The following is a 23221-nucleotide window of genomic DNA, read 5'->3' as shown; positions in this document are numbered from 1 at the left end:
AAGAGGCCTGCAACGTGCGGATGCTTCCGAACCGGCAACTCTGGATCTTCCAAGATCGACCTTCGGTTTTCCTTCCTGTAGCTTTTTTGTGCACTGTTTTTCCTTTTTACAATGTTTTCACAATGTAGTTTATTTTATGCTCTATCTTTATTTGCAAGAAAACAAAAAATCCAAAAACGTTGGGCCTTCGGACTTATGTCCGAAGGGTGTTGTCCCCCCTCCGCTTAGGTGGTGATGATGGGGTTTGGTTTCTCCATACTCCGATTAGTTGGGTATGGAGTTGTGTTTACTTGGTTACTGCAAACTCTGTCGTGGACAGAGTGTGCTATTTCTTAGATTTCGATCTTTAAAGATTTGATGTCTGGATTAGACCATATCAGTCACGAAAGTGTACTGGAAAACTATTAACGTTTGTAATTGGCTTGTTGTTTAAGTCAACTTTATATGTCATTCTTTAGTGAATGGAATGAGATCCATTGTTATAAAAATTAAAAAAAAAAAAAAAGAATATCTATATATATAAAATGGTTAAATGGAGTAAAGAAGTTTTGGGAAGGTAATAGGATCTTATTAACCATACGCTGAATTGGATAAAATCATTACAGATGTTAAACAATGGAGGATCCATAAGTCATATTAGATAGCTACAAAAGAAGGTGGACTGACTACTTGAAGAAGATGATATCAAATGAAAACAAAGAACAAAACAAAGATTGTTGTAGGAAGGTGATAGAAACACAGTTTTTATTAACACCATCACAAGGATATCAAATGGGGAAGGGAAAGTGTAACACCCCGTTCCCCTAGATTAAGAATAACATCGTTTTCCATAGACCTGCACGCGCTCCTCCATGGCGTTGCCCAGCCGCCATGGGGTATGTGAGTCCGGAACCTCCAAGATCGGTCGACGGTTTTCCTCCCAAAGTGGCGCTTGTACTGCACGCACCACTGCAGCCTCTTGGAGCACTGTCCTTTTCCGTTTTCACAGTGGTTTTTCCATTGTATTTTATTTCGTGTCCTATCTTTCATTTTTTAAAAAATAAAAATTCAAAAATTTTGTCCCTTCAGACCTTGGTCTGAACAGTGTGATCTCCCCTCTTCGCTTAGGCTGTGTATGGGGTTGGTGCACTCTACTCCGCATAGTCGGGGCATGGATTTTGTCACCTGGTTTCTGTTACTCTGTCAGGGACAGAGATGTGCATGAACGGATCTCTTAGACTTAGGTCTTTAGAGATCCGTCGTTTGGACTAGACCATGTCAGCCACGGAAGTGTGCTAGGAAGCTATTAAGGTTTGTAACTGACTTGTTTTAAGTCAAATTTGTATGTCCTCTATTATGAATGAATTGTGATCCCTTATTATCAAAAAAAAGAAAAAAGAATAACGTTGTTTTTAGAAATCTAAGGGATTTGTGTGCTACTAACCTTGCCTTTAATTTATTTTAATCAAGCACCATGTATAAAATGGTTCCCTAAAACAAATAGTCATTCTTTATTAAAATATTGAAAAAAATAAAAGAGTATGCAGAAGCACCTGTTAAAATTTCTCAAACTTTTAAATATAAAAATCATAACTTAAAAGCTTTGTACATGATCTAGGCCCCTATCTTGCCTCCCTGGGCCAAGTCTCGTCCTGCAAGTCCATCCTCATAAAGATCCTCACTTGGGCTGGTTAAAATATAAAAGCATACAAAAATTAATCGAATACTCAATAAGTATTAAGTTATACATCATACAATAAACATAATAAGTATAAAGTTCTCTTAAAAGGTGTGCGCACTTAATACTTATACTGACGTAAACATGTACTAAGTATAACTCATGAAACTTATTTTTTTATTTTCTTTAATGACTAGCGCACCTTAACCCCCATGTGCAGGGTTGTGCACTAATTCCACTTTCTGTGGCTACAAGGGTAACCGCTTAACTTATAATAATATACTATGGTGAACCACGCTTAATTCTATGACTTGAACGTCCACCCATATTGTATTGATACCATGCATCTCTTATGGATATTCTTAAAGCTTCTTTCATAACTTGTCTTTTATCTTTCTTATTATGATTCATTTATAACAGATAATGACATAGCCTAACATAGTCATAAATGAAAACATATCATGACGCATAAAAAACATATATTAACATGATATTGAAGCTCACTTTTATTATATCATAACTTGTTACATAAAAATAGACTTTCGATGAAGGGCATACATACATAATACTTTTATACAAGACATGTTGTTCACCATACATACGTGAAACGTATAATCATGCTACTTACCTCATGACTTTAATCTAATATTTTAGAAGCAAAGCCAATTATCTATAAAATTGGCACCTAACTTTAAGTCAATTTCTAATTAAACACATACCTTTTAATTAAAACCTAAGATACTGCAATAACCTACATTCACTAAAAACTTAAGATGCTTATAACCTTAAAATATCATCGCTCCCCCAATCATTGAGCTCCATATAATTTCTCCAAATAATTATACAATTAAACTCTAAGAATATTTTTCACGTCTAAATCCACTATAAGAAATTTGGCCTTTTCCCACAAGTTTTTTTTTCAAGAACAACTATCGTGGCAAATACTTAGTTGATGACACAAAAACTGTTTGTGAAAAAAAAAAAAACAAGCCCTTTGCAGCGAGATCACTTTCGACGAACAAAACTTTGTGGGAAAACGACTTTTCTGGTGACAAAAACAACTTTTTGTGGCAATACAAATTCGCCGCAAATAATTCTTCCAGATAACACACCAAAATTACTTATTAGCTTTTGTGGCAAGCAAGTTATAAGCTTTTGCGGTGATTATGAACCACAACAAATATTTTAAGATTAAAACTCATATTTTCTCCCTTATTTCTTTCTTCCCTTCTTTCTTTTCTCCCTCCTCCCACTGCGTTGTCCTCTCTAGCTCGTGCCTTGCACCTCTTGCCTCCCTTCTCTCGCACCGACCATCGCCAGCAACCATGGAGTCTCCATGAACAGAAGCCACCGCAAGGCTCAGGCACGGCCAACCACCCTTCACGTAATCACCATTGAACACCGCCCAACCCCTCACTCTCTCTGTCTCTATTTTCTCCCTCGACTGCCATCCCAATGCCACGTGCCACTAGTTCACCACCAACCATGACTGCCTCACTCTCAAGACCCCTATCTCTAGATTTCTATCTTTCCTTTGCAATCTCCCCGGCCACAAAGTGCTGCCATGAGCCACTGCTTCACTCCTGAAGCCGCCGCTACTCAGAACCAGTACCGACGCCTCAAGCCTCTTACCCCCCTGAACACCATCTCCTTCACCCATGGCTTAAGCACTGCACCCAATGGAGAACCCCATAACCCTCCTCCAAACAGCCCCTGCTCAGCCGTGAACAATCGTTAAAAACCACCCAACCCCCCTGTTAGTGCCTCCAACCTTGGAAGTCCGAGATCTCCTCCACCACATCCTTTATTTTAAACACCACCATCAGCCACCAAGTCCTAACATTGTTGTGCACCAAACCTATCCTCTATCTCAATTGTGCAAGTCCACCGAGAACCCCACATGCCACCCCTTCTATTTATGATATACGTTCTATCCCTTTACATTTAGAAGATTTTATATTGTGAAGCTCAAATGGTGTTGTGTTGAATTGGACAGATTTTCTATATATACCGACTATGTCGATTATGGTAGACTTAGAAGAAGTGAAGTGTCGTTGGGATTATAATGGAATTGTAAGTGAAGCATAGTGATGTAAAGTATGGGGTTATGTTGGTTTGTTACGTGGAGTTTAAATGGACTATGGATTTAGTATGTATATTTTGTGTTGGTTGTGTATATTGAGTTTATCAATATTGGACATATTTTATATATTGGATGTGTTATTTGGGATTGCAATGGATTTTATTGTATTCAATGGAGTTTATTGCATGCAATGGACAAAACATCATTCCTTTCGCTTGTCATATTCAAGGTAAGATTTTTGCCAGATTCATAGATTTTTGCAATTTGCATAGTCATGCACTTCTTTTATCTCTATTTTTGCCTTTTGGTTGTCATATTAAATTTTTGGCATTGAACAAATTTTGACTTTCCACAGGTAGTTAAATTGATTTTAAGACCAAATCTTTCCCAGTTTGATGGATTCTGCCAATGGTTGCAAACAGAGGACTGCCTTCAAGTGTTTCTGCCAAGGACTGCAATCATTGAAGGTTATTGTTATCTCCGAGTGATAGTTTTTCTTATAAAGTGTTTCTACTTGAATATTCTCATTAGTGACAGAGTACTAAACTCTTTCTAGCTCTTGCATTCTCCATAGACGTTTTTCTTGTGAATATGTTAGCACAATTTTATATATGTTTTTGAAATTGTTATGAGTGTAATTTGGATCTTTAGGGTTCATGTATATTTTTTTAACTTTTATTAGACCATTTTTTTTTTTCGATTTTGTTTGTTCTTTGTATCATTTTCTTACTTTTACAGTTTTTTTTTCCTGAAATCGTAATACATTTGTTGCAAATAGTAACTGGCCAAAAATACTTTTTTTTTTTTTTTTCTAGAAGTGATTATTTCCCACGATAAGGTTTCTTTGTAATTAAGTATTTCTGATAAATGTTTTGCTAGAACTATCATTTGCCACGAAACAGTTTTATGGAAATATTATTTTCCCTTGATTTACTACCAAAGGCTATCATATTTCCCACGGTGAAATAATTTTTTTCCTGCGACAAATCTTGTGGGCATTTCTCAAGATTTTCCCACGAGTTGGGCTTTTTGTAGAGAAAAATACTTTATATCACTAATTTTATGCCACGCGAATCTCACGACTAAGATTTGTGAGAAAAGAGTTTTTTCCACGGAATGGAGGCTTTTTGCCTCCACAACCCCTCACGGGAAAAATAGGTATTTGTTGTAGTGATCTAACTTTCTCTTGAATTTTATCGTCAACATAACATCATAAAATAATAATCCCTAACATGATTTCTCCTCAATTCCCAAGTTAAAAACCTAGTCTTTGTAACCCTACTTTGATTTTCCTACACCTTTCTAATTAAACCCTTAACTTGTGACTGGAAGTGACCTAAAATCAAGACATATATGTAATTTGTCGTAGAGTCTCAAGCTTTACATATTTTACCTGTCCAAAGCTTCCTAATGTCGAATTAGAAGGTTGGTTTTATAAGCACTTGAGGAACCAATGGACTAGATGGCTACACTGTAAAATAAAGGAGAGAGAGAGAGAGAGAGAGAGAGAGAGAGAGAGAGACTTGTGACCAGTGGGGGAAAGCTGGGTGGTGCTAGAGTAGAGTCTGGGTGGTTCTTGGCAACGGATAGATGATTGGGTGGCACCCTCTGTGGTGTCATTGGGTTGTAACCGAGAAAGTGGAGCCCGTGGAAGAGCAATATGCATAGGGAAGAGGAAACCGACAGATGATATCATTCAGCATTAGGGACTAGGTGGTGCGAAGGGCAGAATTTTCGCGGTGGGGGATTGCAGCTTTGTGGGATGGTGAAAGGTGTCGTTGAGTGGTTTAAGATGGTGATTGCTCAGGTTTATAGTGGGAGGAACGGAGGGCCTACGGTTTGGTTTAGGCAGTTCACTATGAGGCTTATTCCCTTTATGAGGGGTGGTTCTTGGTGCTTGAGAGTGTCACTGGCAACTAATGGTGGCTCAAAGATGATGTCCAAGGGATGACTAGGGTGCTATATGGCTCCAACTGGTGCACGACAAGTTGTGGAGCTGCTCTATTTTGGTATAGTAAAATAGGGGCTACGTGTTTGCTTATCTTAAGTGATGGTGGTCCTCCACTTGGTTGCTAGTGGTTGCGGATGTAGGTTTGCATAGTTGTCAGTTAAGTTGCTACCCTGGCTTGCCACTAGGTTGCCATTGTGAGGGTAATGATTTATGGTGTTGAGGAAACAGAAGGGGCATGGGCTTATGAGACACACTTGTGAATGGCTTTTCCATGTGACTGAGGGAGGCAGTGTACGGTGCCCTGGGTAGTGGTTGGCAAGCAGCTAGTGGCTTGCCGTGGAGCCTTGGAGGTCCAAATTGGTTGCTCGACTGAGAGGATGTGGTGGCTTGTTGTGAGGCCGAGTTATTACAGTGGCTGCTAATGCATTGATGCTTACTAGGGGTGCTATCCGCATGGTGCGGGGAGGAGCGGACCAACCCCCACACCCCACCTAGCACCATGCAGGGGGAGGGTTTCCAACCCCACCCCTGCCCCCGGGAGGCGAGGGGTGGGGTTGAAACCGCACCCCACTCAACCCAATGTCCCATTGGGTCTATAAATTATTTTTGGGTTTAAAATTTTTTTTAATCCCAAATTATAATATAATTTAAATTAAAAATTAAAATTTATTAAAAAAAATATAAAATTATTAGAGTTGTATTTTAGATTATCTTGTCCTACTAAACCAACATTTATATAGGAGGTCAAGAAAATACAATAGTCATACAATAGCCTTGGCGAAAATATCAGCATGTTGATCTACATAAGAGATGTGTTTGAGCTGAATATCCTTGTTTAGTACTTTTTCTCTAATGAAGTGGAAATCAACTTCAATGTGTTTGGTTCGAGCATGGAATATTGGGTTGGAGGCAAGTGAGATGGCTCACAAGTTGTCACACCAAACTGTCGAGGCTGAGGGAAGAAAAATATGCAAGTCTCAAAGGAGCATTCTCAACCAGTAGCGTTCAACTGTTGCAAGAACTATTAACCTATATTCTACTTCAGTACTCCTGCGCGAGACAACTGGTTGTTTCTTGGCACTCCAAGGAATGAGACAAGGGCCAAGATAAATACCAATATCACTAGTTGATCTTTTATCGTCTACAGAACCTACTCAATCTGAGTCACAAAAGGCTGTGAGTGCAAGAGAACCTTTGGTGAAATTCAATCCATGATTAATTGTCCCTTTAAGATAACATAAAGACTCTTTTGGCTGTTGTCCAGTGAGATGTAGTGAGGGAGAATAGAAAATGACATAGTAGATTGACTGAGTAGGCAATCACAGGTCTTGTCAATGTGCAATATTGTAAAGCCCCCACACTTTTCGATATTTAGTTTAATCAGCTAAAGGATCACCATCTGGTTGAGAGAGCTTTGTGCCAACAACAAGAGGAGAAGAGCATGGTTTGGCACCAACCATATGAGCTTGATGAAGGATGTCTATGATGTATTTAGACTGATTTAAATGAAGGCTAGAAGAATTTTTGATGTCCTGAATGCCAAGAAAGAAAGAGAGGTCACCAAGGTCTTTTACAACAAACTCTTGACGCAGTTGTTGAATCAAGAAAAAATATGAGTGGCATGGGTACTAGTAACTATGATATCATCCACATAGATTAGTAAGTAAATGTAGATGTTATTTTGATGAAAAGTAAACAAAGAATGATCCAACTGTGACCATGGAGAAAGGTGTTGGAGACATCAAATTGTTTGATGTCCCATCCAAAATGAATTGCCAAGGCAAGTACCACTCTTATGGTTTCTGGTTTGACTACTGGGTTAAAGATCTTGGTGTAATCAATACCATCCCTTTGCTGAAAGCCTTTAGCTATGAGGCGTGCTTTATACTTGTTAAGTGTCCCATCAGACTTTTTTTTTAACTTTAAACACCCATTTACAATTAATGACATTTTAATTAGGGGGTCATGGATATAGTGTCCAGGTTTTATTGGCTTGAAGGGCATTGAATTCTTTGGTCATGGCTTCCAGCCATTCTAAAGACTTGGCAGTTTGGTTGAAGGTTTTAGGTTCAGAGGGCAGAAGGGTGGTATGTAATGCTTGAATATGACATTTTGTAGAGTAACAGAGGTGGTAATCTGGAAATGATTTTAGGTTAAATGTGCCTGTTTTTGATCTTGTGGTCATGGGGTGAGAAGGAAAGGGTAACTAAGTGGTAGAGGTGGCAGGAGATGTAAGGGAGGTTGGTTGAGAGGGTGAGGAAGGAGAATCATTGTTTGTGTGTGAAGTGTTATGTGATGAGGAAGCAAGAGGACCTGATACAAAGGGAGGACTAATGGCATTAATAGTAGTGGAGAATAGAGGTGGCAGAGAGATTGGAGAGAAGCCATTACCTGAGTTAGAATCCTTACAGGGCAATGAGTAAGATGTGAAAATATCATTTGCTAGGAAACATTGTTCATCAAATGTGAGATGCCAAAAGATGTATATCTTGTTTATTGTTGGATCAAGATAGCAGTATCCATGATGATTAGAGGGATAACCAAGAAAAATACATTTCTTAATTTGAAACTCTAACTTGTTTTGATTGTATGGTCTGAGGTAAGGAAAACAAGCACAACCAAATGTTTTGAAGGAACGATAATCAGGGATTTTGTAAAATAATTTGGCGTAAGGAGAGGAGAGTTGAAAAATTGGAGTGGGAAGACTATTTATGAGGTAAACAGAGGTTGAGAAGGCATTTTTCCAAAATGCTTTTGGTAAGTGAGAGGTGGCTAGAAGAGCTAATCTTGTTTTCACAATGTGGCAATGCTTTCTTTCAGCCAGTCCATTTTGTTGAGCTGTATGAGGACATGAAATTCAATGATGAATGCCATGTGTGGTAAGGAACTATTTGAACAGAAGGGCAGTAAATTCACCCCCTCCATTAGATTGGAAACTTTTGATTTTTTTGGAGAGTAGGTTTTCAATGGGAGTCTTAAATTTGATGAAGCAAGCTAAAACATCAGATTTAAGCTTAAGGGGAAAGAACCATGCGAATCTTGAGTAATCATCTATGAAGATTACATAATACTGAAATCCATCAATAGATTTTATAGGTGAAGACCAAACATCAGAATGTATCAATTCCAAAGGAGAAGATGTCTTTCGAGAACTTTCAGTAAAAGGTAATCTCTCATTCTTAGCTAATTGACAGGATTCACATAGATGAGCAGAACTGATAGGATTGACTGGTAACTGAAATTTCTGGACAACATGATTAACAATATCCTTAGAAGGATGCCCGAGCCTATTATGCCAAGTGGTAAGGGAGGTTTTGACACCAAGAGAAGTCGCAGGTCGCTTGGCTTTATTGATGAACAATTGTTTGAGATGCATGGGATACAATCCATCTTCACTCTTGCCTTGTAAAAGGATTTTCTGTGTGTGGTTGTCCTTCACAAAAACATTGATCAGCAGTGAGTATAGAATGACAATGATTATCGGCACAAAGTTTTGAAATAGATAGCAAATTAGCAGAAGCTTATGGACAATGAAGTATGTTATTTAAGTGCAAAGAAGAACCACTAGTGAAAAGAGAAGTGGAACCAATATTAGCAATGGGCAGATTTGATCCATTCCCGTTAGTAACACAGCCTCAGTACCATAAAATGGTTGGTTGAGTGAAAGATTCTCCAGCTGGAAAGTTATGTGATTTTTGGCTACACTGTCTACAAACTAGGGTTGATCATGATTTTCATTGGAGGCAGCATTGGTTTGGGCAACCATTGCAACTAGCTGGGAGGGTGGGTGGCACCTTTAATAGGAAAAGTCCATTCGATGATAACAATCTAAAGCTTGATGACTAGTTCTACCACAAATTTGGCAAGGAATTCTATTTTGTGGAGTGAAAACAATAGTAATTTTGGAGTCGGAATTCTGGTTGGTGGTATTGGTGGAGGGTCGATTTTGCTGATTTTGAGGATAAAATTTCTTGAAAAAGGTTTGAGCTTTGTTCTTGCAAGGGGCAAATGATTTTCTTGGTTTGTTGGAGAACATAGCAAGGGAGTTTGAGTCAGGAAGTAGAGATCGAGTGTGAGATTCTAGTAAAGTTTCAAAGTTGAGTAGTTCTGATTGAGAAGCATCAAAACTCATTGGATGGTCTCGGGTAGCCAAAGAGGAGGTAATAAATGGGGTATAAGAGGGATGAAGACCACTAACAATATATGTAATCAGATCTTCATCGTCAACTGCTCTTCCCACAGCAGCTAGTTGATCCGCATATTGCTTGGCAAGTTGGAGATAGGAGGTGCATGATTTGGACTCATGTCTAAGTGTTTGGAGCTGCCTTTTCAAGTGTACTACACGAGATCTAGACTGAGTTGCAAAACGAGTAGAAGGAGATGTCCAGAATTTCCTAGATGTATGAAGAAACCAACACAGTGGCCAACACACCTTCTGCAAGTGTTGCATTATGGCTTAAAATAAACTTGTCTTTTTTTGTCCAAATGACGTGTAAAATTAATGGAAGGGATTTGATTATCCTGAGAAGTGAGAAGAAATTGGGGTGGGCATGGCTCAGTGCCATCAACAATGCCCAGAAAGTCATAGGTATGCAACACAGGAAGGAATTGGGACAACCAAAGAAGATAATTATGTTGATGAAGTGTGATTGAGATGAATTGAGTAATGTTGGGAATAACAAATGAGGAAGAATCTGCCATTGGGATCAAAGGTGTCAACCATGCAAAGGTGTCAACCGCAAGGCTGCTAATAACATGTAAGTTTGATCGATGTATTCATTTACAAGAGATGTACACTTAAATACAAGAAAAAGAGAAATTGTACCCTAAAATTTAGAGATTGCATCATAAAGAATGAATCTGTACAGCACATGATAAGACAAATATGGAAACATGGAGTACATTATGTTATTTATAGCTGGTCTTTAATTTTGCTTATATGTGGCTTGATTCTGGTATGAATGCAAAGATTCTGACGAGCTGGAGGTGTCTGAAGAGCTCTGGCTAACACAAGGGAGAAGGTCGTGAGTTCAATAAACCAGAGAAGGAGGTGAGGGAGTTACGGTGGGGAGAGGAGGCTTGAGAGGCTGCTATCAAAATAAAAAAAACCTAGATTTGTGATGGAGGTTACATGCATGAGGGACTTGTAACGATCTATATATAGATGGTAGTCAAGCCATGGGTTTTGCAAATGGGTTAGGTCATTCTCATGGGTCGTAGGATTTTTCTTGGGTTGGGCCACTTTACATGATCCCAATAATTTATTGTGTTTGCTCATATTTTCATGAGCCAAATATTTAATAAATCCCAATGAACCTGGTCTTCAGTCCAAACAAAGCCAACTAGTCCAATAAATATTTTTGAACTTTTACCGTAAATTCTTGGGCCCAATACCAATTAATATGTCTTTCGGGCTTATCCAAAATAATCCATTGAACCTAATTTAGGTACAATAAATTATCCTTATTCTGACCTTAGAAATAATATTGATTCGGATTGTCACAAGAAGTTGCTAAAAACTCAGAGGATATTAGTCGGTTCTTTAATACTTTCTTCTGTGACCTGATCTCATCATCCTAACCTAATGGGATAAAAGATTGTTTAGCCTATTTGAATCCAAGAGTCACATACAAGATGAATGTGGGGTAGACAAAGGAATTCATAGTGAAGGAAATTGAGCAAGCAATTTTTCATATGAATTTTTTGAGTTTGCTATGTCCTGATAGGTTCGCAGGAGGTTTTTACAAAGAACACTAGAGTATTATAGGTCAAGATGTCTTTGCGGCAGTACTTGTCATTCTCTACTTTGGAAGATGGTATTAGAGCATACACAACATGGAATCAGCACCTTTACATCACCAGATGATGAAGAATTAACTACTCTTGGCAACATGAAGGGTTCTGATACGAAGGCTCAATTATCATAAAATGAACACACTGCTTGTAATACTTTTTCACTTGATTTACTAGAAGGCCCTTCCTTCAGCTGAGGTGTAATGTCCCTTTGTGTAAAATTGTTGTATAGTTGTACAAAGGTTGATGGAATATTCGATTAGTTAGTTAGGATTTATTTCTCTCTTTTAGTATAAAGCAATGGCACCATGCAACAATGTACTATGCACGATGGAATAAAGTAGAAATCATCTTCCATTCATTCTCTCTCTGCTTTTCTCTTCTCCTCAACCTCTGACTTCTTTTCATTCATCCTCTTTTGATTTTCTTCTTTTAGCTTTTGTTATTCTCACATGGTATCAAGAGCCAAAGAGAGAATATTCTGCTATGGTTACTGATATGAACAATTCCATTTTTCTAGATTTCACAAACATCATCAACCCCTATCGCCTTGATCATGGGGACAACCCTTCCATTCCCTTGGTCCCTAACCTTCTCACCTCAGAGAATTATACAACCTAGTTAAGAGCTACGTGCAGAGTTCTTCGCGCCAGGAACAAACTTTGTTTCATTAATGAAACCTTGACCAACAAACCTTACTGACCCTTTCTATGATACTTGGGAGAGATGTAATGACTTGGTAGTCTCCTGACTCCACAATTCCATTAACCTAACCCTCAATCCAATATTGCATTGATGAATAATGCATAACAAATATGGACTGAACTCAAAGACATTCACTCAACAAAATGGGCATCAAATTTTCCAGCACAAAAAGGCTCTTACAGGTTTGCAACAAGACACTGATTCAATTAGTGTTTATTTTGGCAAACCTAAAACTATTTGGGATGAACTCATCATCTATGATCCTATGCCTGATTGTACCTGTGGCAGACTTGCTGTACTTCTTGATAGATACCAAAGGGATTGTGTAATACAATTCCTTATTGGCCTAAATGACTCTTTTTTAAAATTAAAAAAAGAAAAAGAAAAAAAAAGTGTCGAGATTCATCTGTCCACGAGCGACCCATCCCCAGTTTATTAAAACCTCACTTTTGGCAGAGGAATACCTTATATACAACCGAACTTTCCAAACAAATAAATAATAAATTCGAAATCGCAAAAACCAACTCACTCAACCATTTTTCTTAGACTTGCGCAAATAAGGTAAGCCATTACGATCAGTCCAAATAATACCCTTAAGCAACATTGGAATGTTTCCTTGTGACAACCATTCTTCATTACATCCACTACTGCCATTCTAGCCAAAAAATCTGCTGCCATATTTCCTTCCTTGAACACATGTTGGAACTGGAAATTAAGACTTGATAAAATCCCAAGAATTTCATCCCAAAAGTCCTCCAGATACCATAAGCTACACTTCCCATCTTTCAACCAATTGACCACCAATAAAGAATCAAGTTCCAAAATAATATTATCAACACCCAACTCCCGACATTTACGTAATCCCAGTAATAATGTCCGAAGCTCTGCATTCGTATTGGTTCCCCTACCCAGTCGAGCAGCAAATGCAAACTTCACATCGCCATTTTAGTCTCACAATATTCCACCGGCTCCCAACTCACCTGGATTGTTTAAACAACTTCCATCAATATTTAATTTGACCCAACCAGGATCTGGTTTATGCCAAGAGACTACGATAACTCTTTCCTTGATATGTAACTTAATCGGCAATTGCAGCAACTTAAGCACTTCCACATCCCGTCGTCCCAAGTGAGAGCTATCCTTTAGCCTTAATCCAACCCAGTTAATCCAGAATTTGATAGACCTCCACAACACGCCAACTAAATCCTTTCTTCCCTCCATTCTGGACGAACACCTCCAACATCATAACCTCCACGTGACGATACTTGGAACTAATCGAAGTAAATTCTCCACCTATGACGTTTTCTTTGTGCGTTTGAACCAAGCCTCAACCATTGCCTTCCATGACCTGCTAACTATGTATGGTACCCCCAGAGCATGAGAGCAAATTTTCCAAATAGCTATAGCCATCTCTCCCCCATACAGAACATGATTCAAGTCCTCCAACGCCCTCTGTCGACAACACTCACACTTAGACACCATTGGAATTCCAATATTCCTTATACGTTCATCTATAGTGAGACTCTTGGACAAAGCTTTCCACATTAGTACTTAAATCTTTTTTGGTAAGGCCACATGCCAAATCCACTCTAACCACTATGAATTCAGAACCACCTCGCGAACAAGGCTCCACGCATTTTTTGTTGTAAAACACCCATCCGATGTGCCCATCCAAACCAGTTTATCATCACCAACTCTTGTGCCAAGAACCGTTGAAACAATTAATTCCTGTTTCTCTTGTCCTACCAAGTGCCGTAAAGTATCCACATCCCATCGAGTTCCCTCCATACAATCTTTCACAAGTAAATTTCCATCTGCCACAGCCCTCTATTGATCATATAATGGCCCATAATCCATCCATTTGTCCCACCAAAAGGAAATGTTGCATTCTCTGACCAGCCATTTAGAATTCTTCAACACAAACGGCACTTCACGCCAATGTTTTGAATACCATACCGGACGCCGTACGGGTCAAGGCACTGGAACGAAATATTTCGGTACCGATACCGTTTCGGGATAACGTTTCGGGATAGTCGATATATAAATAAATTATATATATAAATATATATAAAAATTATATTCCAAAATAATAGTCTATATATAAATAAATTATATATAAATACATATATATATATATATAAATTATAAATAGTCTAGCCTGAATTAGGGGTTAAAAAATATGCTTGTAGTTTAAAAAAAAAAACACAGGCCGAAATATCGGCCGGTACCGGCCGAAATGGCCAGTACAAAACGCATATAGTACCTGCCGGTACGAAAAATTTCTATCGTACCGGTCGGTACGGTACGAAATTTAAAACACTACTTCACGCACCACCATCTTCCAAAAGCAGGTGCCCCTCAATTGAGAAACTAAAGAAATATGTTGCCCTTGCACATATTTGGCCTTAACATATCTTGTCCACAATGAAGTTGAACTAATTAGATTCCATGCGAACGTCAAGTGCAACGACTTTTGTACATCATATAAATTCCTCAATCCAAGGCCCTCCTCATCAACTGGTCTGCAAATATTCTCCCATCTCACCCATTTCCTTTTCAGTTTACCATCAATTGAGCCCCAAAAAAGGAACTAAACAATCTATGTAGCGTTGCAATAATCATGTTCGGCACCTTAGTGACAGCCAACAAATGTACCGGTAGACTAGATAGAACATTTCTCAACAAAATTAGTTGAGCTCCCGAAGAAAGAAATTTCAGTTTCCGACCTTCTATCCTCTGCCGTATCCGTTGCACCAACTCCTCAAAATAAATTACTTTTATCCATCTAGTTATAATTGGCACCCCAAGGTACTTTGTTGGAAATTTTCTTTCCGAAAATCTCATTATAGCCAACAATTCACGCTGCCTACGAATCAGAATTTTATTTGAGAAGAAAATTGATGACTTGGATTCATTCACCTTTTGTCCTGACCACGACGCATAGAATCCAAGCGTAACTTTAATTTCTTGAGCCGATTGTTTACTCCCATTTGCAAATATCACCATATCATCTGCATAGAGTAAATGGGAAATAAAAGGCCAATTTTGTGGGTTCGTAAACCCACCAATCTTACCCGCAGCACATCCTTGTTTCAGGAGTTGAGAAAAAACTTCCTCCACAAGAATGAATAAGTATGGAGAAAGAGGGTCCCCTTGAAGTAGCCCCTTACCACTCTTAAAAAATCTTTTAGCAGTCCCATTCATAACAATTGAGTACCATGGCGTAGTAACACACTGGAAAATCAATTGACAATCTTGGGCTTAAAAACCAAAAGCACTTAACACATGGAATAAGAACTTCCAATCAATTGTACGATAAGCCTTAGCAATATCAACATTCATCAATATATTCTCCCCATGAACTGGCTTATTTAAATCATGCACCAACTCTTGAGTGAGACTTACGTTCTAAAAAATACTACGCCCAGGAAGGAACGCACCTTGCTCCAAAGAAATAATATGATCCAACACTGGAGATGAGCCATCCACTAATATTTTAGAACATATTTTGTACACCACCGAACAAAAGCTAATAGACCTAAATTTTTCAAAGGATGAAGGGTTTGAAACTTTTGGCACAAGAACAATAAATGAAGAAGAATAGAACCTGGGCAATAGATTCCCACGGAAAAAATCAGAAACCGCCTCCCTCACGTCCAACTGCACCATCTTCCAGCAATGTTGATAAAAACCAGATCCAAACTCATCCGGCCTCGGACTACTATCTACCGGAATTGAAAACAAAGCACTCTTTATTTCTTCCTCTGAAGGAACTCTGCATAAATTTTGATTTTCATTTTCCATCACCTCCGATTGAATAAGACCCGATAACTCAGGCAACGCATTGCCCGGACGCTCTTTGAGGAACTCATCCAAATATAACACATCAGCATCATGGATAGCTTCAGGAGAGTCCAACACACTCCCATCACTCAATTGCATCTCCCTCACCACATTAGCCTTTCGGACCTTCAAAGAGTTAAAAAACCAAGCATGCACTTCGCCATGCTCTACCCAAGTGGACTTTACTTGTTGTGCCAAACGTAACTCCTCCCTTTTCAACCAAGAAGAAAGCTCAAGTTATGATGCTAGTAAATCCACTTCCGCCTCTTCTGAAAATCCTGTTTGCAACCGAGCCTCTCCTTCTTCCACCTTGGTCTCCAAATGTTTTATATGAACACCAGTCCACCCAAAGACTTCCTTATTCTAGCTCCTAAGCACAACCTTAAGTCGTTTTAATTTACTAGCAAGACACCGTAGCCCCGTGCCACCTGCATTTTCTTGCCAAGAACTAGAAACGCATCTCTAAAAGTCATCATGAAGAGTCCACATTTGTTGGGATTTAAAAGATGAAGGGCCATATCTTTCACACGAATCTGACATGCCCAGCAACATAGGAGCATGATCTGATGTCCTACGGGGCAAACATTTCAACGACAAAGACAGAAAAAAATCCAAGCATCTAACACTGCAGAGTGCACAATCAAGCCTAGCCCAGCTTCTTGCCCTCTCCCCTGACCATTAAACCAGGAGAAATTATTACCACTAAATGGTACCTCAATCAACCCCCCCCCCCACATCAATAAACGTACAGAACTCCTCCAAAGCACGAAGCAGCCATAGATGACCTCCCCCCCCCCCCCCCCCCCCGGTCTCTCCCCATCATTTCGAATAAGTCACCAATTACAATACGTGGAAACGGCAAAGAAGCAAACGTAAGAAGCTCTGCCCATAAAGTTTGACGATCTGAATATAAACATTTTGCATAAACCACTTAAACCACCATTGAAGAGTTTATTAGCAATGTAATCTGTTGACTAGATACCTCTAGTATATTGATTTGATATTCCTCATTCCAGAACACCCAAACCTTGCCTGACTGAGCTGCATTTGAATAACATTCCTGAAACCGCAACATATTTTTCCAACAAACTAAATGTCCCTCCTCCCGGAAAGGTTCTGCAATCACTAATATCTTTGGTTTATACATCTTCAGTAACGACCAAAGTCATTTTTTCGAGGTACCTAGCCCTCGAACGTTCCAATATAGCAATTTACTAATCATAAATCCAGCCTCGAAGCCTACTTGGAGCCCTGGATGAACTACGCAAAACACAATTACTAACCGTACCCTTTGGCACCACTTCCGAATCCGATAAACCATCTCGATCCTTCCCTAAGTGAGACAACCCCACCTCTCCATCGGACCTTGAGTCTACCAAATCCACAAATTCTTTAAACACAACCATATGAAAACACTCCTCCACAAATTCACCCTCTTTATTCTGCAATACCTCACAATCCCCTGCTTGCCTCTGTTCTGCACCACACAATTCTAAAGCCACACCTGTGTCCTCCAAAACTGGTGAAATAGACATAGCATCCTCTTTCTCATACAACCCACTCGACTCCCCTCTCAACAAACACCCATTTGAAGTTGACGAATTAGAAGCCAATAAATTAGTAATCCCAGGCTCGTCTGTATTATCAACATTCTCCATATGACCTGACGCCATCTCCCCCTCTAGAAAAGAAGGTAACTCAGTCACCGGAGCCCTCTCACCCTCAACACTCAAAATTAAAGGCTGCTTTTCAAGACCATCTCCCTCTTGACCCACAGGCTCCTTCTCAGAGTTGTCTGGACCAGTCTTAATTTTTGGAACCTAATCCTACTTAACCAAATCCTTTTTCTTCCCCTCCTTTACCACTTTCTGAGATGCCTTGCATGTAGACAGATTATGCCCTTGCACCTTATATTTAGAACAAAAAGCCAGTAACGTCTCATAAATTACCTCTTGTAAAAAACACGTGGGATTCTTTGAAGTGCCGATCCAAAAAAATTTTATAGGAACCTAAGATATATTCATCAAAACACAAAGTCTGGCCCCATTCGTTCTCGTGGCACAACGAATAACATTGTCTCTACGCATGAATACACCAATCGGAGTCAAAATATTCTTCAAGAAATCCTCATGATAGAAATTAGGTGGCAGACCAGGTAATGTAATCCATACTGGCACCAAGGCTAGTTCCGAATCCTCGTTAAAATCGACCGTTCACTGGAATGGCCTATAACCAATACCCTCAATCTCACAACTCTCCCTAGACAACGCTTTTATAAAGTCCTCTTCATTAGAAAATCTCACAAAGACATGCCTAGCTTTCCTCATAGCAGACACAACTAATTGATGCACCAACCCCCAATGACCGTGAATGAATGTCCGAATCTTATCCAACGATGGTCTTTGACGTAGAAACTTCAATACAATAGCAAACCTAAATGGAACCGCCGAACGTTCCAGTTCTTCCTTAGAGAATTGAACAAAAACTTCACCATCAACCATTTTCGGTTGACAAAACGGAACGCACACCTCAAGAAGGGCCTGAGGGGATTTTGAAACCAGATCTGCAAACATCAAAGACCCCCAGCCAATGTCCAAGGGCCCTGACGAGCCCCAACAACAACCGTACACACAGCCACGCAAAAAACCCCAACAGAGAAATTTGTTTTCCTATGCCACGTCAGCTATCCCCCACCGTTTACACAAGGGCTATAAGCTCAACCATTGGGCTATAGCTTATTATTGGGCCTAAATGACTCTTATAACATTACTCATGACCAGATCATGCTGCTATATCCCTTGCCTACCATAAACAAAATTTTTTCTATGATTCAACAACAAGAAATGCAGCATCTAGTACTTCATGGCCACCCTTCACCTGATTCAATGGCCCTTGCTGTGAAATAGCCATACCCATCTTATAAGCCATTTTTCGGACCAACTCAGCCTCCCAAATGTGACAGACCTTTTTGCACTCACTGCAAAATTCAAGGGCATACTCTGGACAACTGCTTAAAAGCAAGAAATGCTCAAGCCTCTATTTGCACACACTGCCATATGAAAGGACACCTAGCAGACAAGTGCTACAAAGTGCATGGTTATCCACCTGGGCATAAATTTCATGACAAATCCAAACAACTTGGCTTCCCCTCTGCCAATATGACCTTACTTGAACCAGAGAGTCCATTCAATTACAACTTAACTTTAACTAAAGACCAGTATCGGCAACTCCTTTCATTATTGCCATCAAAGGACGTCTCTATTGCCAATCATTCAGTCAATAATGTTCAAGCAGCTTGTACCTCTTCTACTACTTGACTGGTAACTCTCTTTGTTTCACTTCTTTCACTCCAACACATCACACAAACACACACCCACCTTGGATCATTGACACTGGTGCTACAGATCACATGATCTGTACCACCTCTCTCTTTTCATCTATCACTTCTCATGTTTCTTTTCTTCTCAAACTTCCAAATGGCCACATTGCACCTATCACTCACATTGACACTGTTCATCTTACTCGTACCTTGATTTTGCATAATTGTTATGTGTTCCCTCTTTTTCTTTCAATTTAATCTCAGCCAAACAACTAACCACTTCACTCTTTTGCTATTTTATATTTCTTTCACAAATCTGTTTTCTCCAGGACCTTTTGACATGGACCACGATTGGCATGGGTGAGATGAAGAACGGCCTTTACCATCTATTTACAGAACCAGTGTCTCCATCAGCTCTTCCTGATTACTTTTCTTCTTCTTTACAAAAGACCATTTCTATTTCTATTATTTTCAAAAATGTTAATCAAGTTTATGATCTTTAGCATTGTAGACTGGGCCATACTCTCATTTCAGGGATACATGTAATAACAGATTCCTCTATTAAAAATCATGTATCCACTATTTTTGATACTAACCCATGTCATGTGTGTCCCATTGCCAAACACCATAAGCTCCCATTTCCAGATAGCACTCATAAAACAAAAACCATCTTTAAAATTATACACTATGACATCTGGGGACCTAACTCAATAGAAGCATATGATGGCACCAAATACTTCTTAACAATTGTAGATGATTTCTCTAGGTGCACTTGGATTTACATGGTCAAAGCTAAATCTAACACCAGACCATGCATAGAGGCATTTTGTAATCTGGTAGAAACCCAATTTCAAACAAAAGTCAAAATTCTTAGAAGTGACAATGGTCTTGAGTGCCAAATGAGAGACTTCTTTAATAAAAAGGGGAATCATTCATCACAAAACTTGTGTGGCAACCCCTCAACAAAATGGGTTGTTGAGTGAAAACATCAACATCTATTGAATATAGCTCGAGCGCTCAAGATTCAATCTAATCTTCCCAACATCTACTGGAATGACTGCATTCTCATTGCAACATACATAATCAATCAAATTCCCAGTCCCTTTCTTACAAACAAAACCCCATTTGAACTCCTTTTTAACACACCTTCCACCTATTCTCACATGAGAATTTTAGGCTGCCTATGCTTTGCCTCCATTTTATCTCAAAACATAACCAAATTTGATCCTTAAGGAAGATAATGTGTCTTTCTTGGTTACCCTTTTGGGGTAAAAGGCTACAAGTTGCTGGACCTCAACTTAAGACAGTTCTTATCTCTAGGGATGTAACCTTCTATTAACATGTTTTCCCCTTTCATCACTTGTCCCATTCCTCAACACCTACACCACTAGCATCACCCTATCCTTCCATTCCTTCTTCTTCTCATTGCACTCATTTACCTTTAGTCTCCACTAATCTGCCTACCCATTCACAAAATTCCATCACAACTTCTATCTCTCCTCCATCAATGCCTTCCTCTACATCCTCCATACCAAACATTTCAGACCCTTCCTCTACACCAACCATTTCAGACTCATCCCAACCTGTTCTTAGGAGATCCACTCGAAGTAGAAGAGCTCCACAATACCTCCAAGACTTTCACTATCAGCAGGCTAGCTCCATTTCACCCTTTCAATCAGTGGACATGGCAACTTCTACATCAGGTATATCATTCCCTTTATTTTCTTTCATTTCTTATAATCATTTATCCCTTGCCCTCTCTTTATTTTCTGCAACCATCTCATCAAATCATTATCCACACATATATAAACAAGCTGTCAATGACCTAGATTGGTGTAGGGCAATAAAGACTGAACTTGAGGCTTTAGAACTAAACCAAACCTGGACTCTTACTGACCTACCCCTGGCAAAGTTCCAATTGATTGCAAATATGTTTTCAAAACCACATATCACTCCAATGGCACTATTGAGAGAAAGAAAAAAAGCCCATTTGGTTGCCAAAGGTTTTACCCAACAGGAAGGAGTGGATTACCATGAGACTTTTTCACCAGTGGTTAAGATGGTGACTATCAGAACTATCCTGGCCTTAGCTGTCGTTAAGGGTTGGCATCTTCAACAATTTGATGTCAACAATACTTTCCTTAATGGTGCGCTCAAAGAAGAAATCTACATGAGAAAGCCATCTGGTTACACTAAGGGTCATCCTAGCAAAGTATGCAAGCTTCTCAGAAGCATATATGGCCTCAAACAGGCCTCACGCCAATGGTATGACAAGTTCTCTGCCTCTTTAATTCAATTTGGTTTCACTCAATCTAAGGTTGATTACAGCCTTTTCACTTACATCACTGCCACCACATTTACAACACTACTAGTCTATGTAGATGACATAGTAGTTGCAAGTAATTCCCTTGAATCCATCTTTGTCCTCAAGAACTTTTTGAACACTCAATTCAAAATAAAAGACCTTGGATCCTTGAGATATTTTCTAGGCATTGAGGTTGCTCGATCCCCCACTAGAATTCACCTATGTTAGAGAAAATATACCTTAGATCTTCTTGTAGATTCAGGTATGTTGGCCTCCAAACCTTTGAAACTTCCAATGGATCAAAACCACAAAATGAGCAAATCATTGTGCACACCCTTAATTGATCCTACCCCATATAGACAACTCATTGGTCAAGTCCTTTATCTCACCACCACAAGACCAGATATCAACTATCCAACACAAGTTCTTAGTCAATTCATGGATCAACCTTCCACCTCCCATTTTGCTACAGCTCATAAGGTATTAAGATACCTTAAAAACTCACCTGGTCAAGGCATCCTCTTATCCTCTTCTTCTCCCATTCATTTAAGAGGATACTATGATTCAGATTGGGCCTCTTGCCCTGATACTAGAAAATCAATCACTGGCTACTGTATTTTCCTAGGCCAATCCCTCATCTCTTGGAGATCCAAGAAACAGACAGTGGTGTCTCGATCTTCTGTTGAGGCAGAATACCGGGCCATGGCTTCCATCTCTACTGAATTTACTTGGCTTAGACAGTTGTTTAATGATTTGTCCATTCCCCATCAACAAGCTGCTATCTTGTTTTGTGAAACCAAGCTACCTTGTATACAGCAGCAAACCCAGTTTTTCACGAGAGGAAAAAATACATTGAAGTGGATTGTCACTTGATCCAATATCAAATTAGAGAAGGTCGAATCAGAACTGCCCATGCCTCCACACAATCTCAACTAGCTGATATCTTCACCAAGTCTCTTCCATCTTATTTGCTTTATTCACACCTTTCCAATATGGGAATAGTTAACATCTATTCTCATCTTGCGGGGGGATATTAGAGCATACACATTATGGAATCATCACCTTTACATCACCAGATGATGAAGAATCAGTTGCTCTTGGCAACATGAAGGGTTCTGATATGAAGGCTCAATTATCATCAAATGAACACACTACTTGTAATACTTTTTCATTTGATTTACTAGAAGGCCCTTCCTTCAGCTAAGGTGTAATGTATCTTTGTGTAAAATTGTTGTATAGCTGTACAAAGGTTGATGGAATATTTGATTAGTTAATTAGGATTTATTTCTCTTTTTTAGTATAAAGTAGCAGCACCATGCAGCAATACTATGAACGATGGAATAAAGTAGAAATCACTTTTCCATTCATTTTCTCTCTCTGCTTTTCTCTTCTCCTCAACCTCGGACTTCTTTTCATTCATCGTCTTTTGCTTTTCTTTCTTTTAGCTTTTGTTATTCTCACAGATGGACATATGGTATAAATGATACCTTAATAGCCCTCATCCCCAAGGTCAAAGATCTCATCAAAGTTTCGAAATTTAAACCTATAAGCCTGTTCAAGGTGTT

At 39.2% G+C, this 23221-nt stretch overlaps 1 pseudogene; it reads right to left on the bottom strand.

The window, feature by feature from the left end:
* Positions 1–9810: 9810 nt before the first annotated feature.
* On the bottom strand, positions 9811–9922 carry LOC121247910 (annotated as a pseudogene).
* Between the last annotated feature and the right edge of the window lie 13299 nt (positions 9923–23221).

The sequence above is a fragment of the Juglans microcarpa x Juglans regia genome, chromosome 1S (assembly GCF_004785595.1).
Source record: "Juglans microcarpa x Juglans regia isolate MS1-56 chromosome 1S, Jm3101_v1.0, whole genome shotgun sequence".
NCBI classification, from domain to species: Eukaryota; Viridiplantae; Streptophyta; class Magnoliopsida; order Fagales; family Juglandaceae; genus Juglans; species Juglans microcarpa x Juglans regia.
This window is presented reverse-complemented; position numbering and strand designations above follow the sequence as displayed.